Here is a 2,658-nt window from a genome sequence, read left to right as displayed (position 1 = left end):
GCAAGCAAATGGACGGGGAGACAGGCAGACTGATGGGTAGATAGATAAATATATGAATTAAGCCAATAACTAAAGAAAGAAACGGAAAAAAGTTCAAAAAAAATCAGAAAAACATACAAAAATTAAGAAGCTTCTGAAAAATCGAAAACAGAAAAGCAGGAACACGGAGGGGGAAAAAAAGAAAAGAAAAAGAAAAGAAAAAGAAAAAGAAAAAGAAAAAGAAAAAGAAAGAAAGAAAGAAAGAAAGAAAGAAAGAAAGAAAGAAAGAAAGAAAGAAAGAAAGAAAGAAAGAAAGAAAGAAAGAAAGAAAGAAAGAAAGAAAGAAAGAAAGAAAAAGGTGGAGGGGGGGGGGGGGCTCAGGCGGGCAGCCGCCAGCAAGCACGCAAGCGAAAAGGTACGTAGGAAAATATTTTAATGGAATGAATAAATAAGGAGGAAAATTAAAAAAGAAAAAAAAAAAGAACTAAAAAAAAAGTTAGAAAAAGAGAAGCTGAAACGTTTGAAGCTAAACAAGACAACATAAAAACACAGGAAAAAATTAAATTAAAATTAAAAAAAAAAAAAATCACGCACGCACGGGCGAGCGAGCGAGCGAGCGAGCGAGCGAGCCAAGCAATAAATAAACAAACAAATGGAAAAATATTGGGGGGGAATCGGAGAAACATCATATATAAATGGAAAAGTTTTAAAAAAGCTGAAAACGGCAGAAGTCTAAACGGAAAGAACCATAGGTAAAGAAAAATCACGTTGAGGCGAGTCCGGGCGGTGGGGGCCGAGGGGTGTTGGGTGGGGGGGGGGGGGGGGGGGACGACGGGGCACGGGACGGACGTTAAGAGGGGGGGGGGGGGGGGGGGGGGGGGAATGCAGCGGCGGCTGTGGCGGCATACCGCCACCCCGTCACGAGCGCCCGCGCCTCGGCGTGGGCCCGCCATCCCGAGCCGGGCCTACAAATAGGAAAACAAAAGATAAAATGAAATGAAAAGATCAGAACAACGAGGAAAGTCAAGGAACATTTAAAAAGGAAAAAAAAAAACGAAATTAAAAATCGCATCTGCCTGGGAGAGGGAGGGTCAGGGGTCAAGGCTGGGGCCGGGGGCGGGGGGAGGGGGGGGGGTGCGTGTGCAGGGCGGGCGGGGGCAAGGAAGGCCTCAGGCGCCGGCCGCCGGCTCTACCCGCATCCCCGTCGCGACCTCCCGCGCCTGGCGAGGGCCTGCCGGGCCGGGCCGGGCCGGGCCTACGCACGCGAGAGAGAGAGAGAGAGAGAGAGAGAGAGAGAGCCGACAAATCAATAAACAGAGAAATAAACAACTAGACAGAGGTTCAAAAAGCATTGGGAAAACGTACGGAAATTGAGAAGCTTAAAAGGAAACGGAAGAAGGAAAAAGCGCGGAAATAAAAACATTAGAATAAACAAACAAACAAAAAAATAATGCGAGGCGAGTCCCGGAGTGGGGGGGTAGGCTTAAGCTTGCGGGGGGTGGCAGGGGGGGCTGGGGTTGGGCGGGGGTGGGGGGGTTGCGGGAGGAGGAGGAGGAGGAGGCGGCTGTGTCGGCCTACCCGCAACCCCGTCGCGACCACCCCGCGCCTGGAAAGCCCCGCCGGGCCGGGCCTACGCCCGCAAGCGAGGAAGCAAACAAACGAGCGAGCGAGCGAGCAAGCAGACAGGTACGTAGAAAAATATTTTTGATATTTTGAACGATGAGATGGGAAAGCTAAAAGAAATAAACATAAAAAAAGATTTCAAAAAATAGAAAAACAGAAGCTGAAACGTTCGAAGTTAAACGAGACGGAACAGAAGATAGAAAAGAAAGAAAGAAAACATAAAAACAAAGGAAAAAAATAAAAATGAAAAACGCAGCAAAAAAAAAGTAAAAATCACGCGCGCACGCTCGCTCGCACGCACGCACACGCGAGCCCACCAATAAATAAAGAAATGGAAAAATTTAAAAAAAATAAAAATAAAAATAAAAAAACTGGAAAACCATACGTAAATGGAGAAGTTTGTAAAAAGCTGAACAAAGCAAAAAAAAAAAAAGGTAGGTAAAGATAAATCGTGCGAGGCGAGTCCGGGGCGGGGGGTGGGGGGGGGAGAGGGGGAGGAGGAGGAGGAGGAGGGGGAGGCGGCTGTGCCGGCATACCGCGACCCCCTCACGAGCACCCGCGCCTCGGCGTGGGCCCGCCATCCCAAGCCGGGCCTACGCACGCACGCACGCAAGCAGGCAGGCAGGCAGGCAGGCAGGCACTTAGAAAAGTATTTTATATATTTCAATGAATGATTGAATGGGAAAATTAAAAAAAAAAGAAAAAAAAAATTAAAAGAAAAAACGAGAACTAAAACGTCAAAAGAGAAAAAAAAGAAAAAAGAAAAAAAAAGCGATGAAAACCTAAAAACGTAGGAAAGGAACAGAAATTAAAAATAAGCGAAAATCACTCTGCCAGGGGAATCCGGGAGAGGTCAGGGGAGGGTCAGGGGTCAAGGCTGGCGGGGGGTGCTCTTGGGGGGGGGGGGGGTGGGGCGCGTAAGGAAGAGGAAGGCCTACGCGCGCACGCAAGCGAGCAAAGGAGTCAACGAGCAGGTCAGTAAGTAAGTGAATAGGAAAACGGGGGGGGGCGGGGGGGGGGGCGGCTGGGGGGGGGGGGGAGGGGAGGAAAAACAAT

This window comes from Phasianus colchicus, unplaced genomic scaffold (assembly GCF_987193195.1).
Source record: "Phasianus colchicus unplaced genomic scaffold, bPhaCol1.hap1.1 HAP1_SCAFFOLD_103, whole genome shotgun sequence".
NCBI classification, from domain to species: Eukaryota; Metazoa; Chordata; class Aves; order Galliformes; family Phasianidae; genus Phasianus; species Phasianus colchicus.
This window is presented reverse-complemented; position numbering follows the sequence as displayed.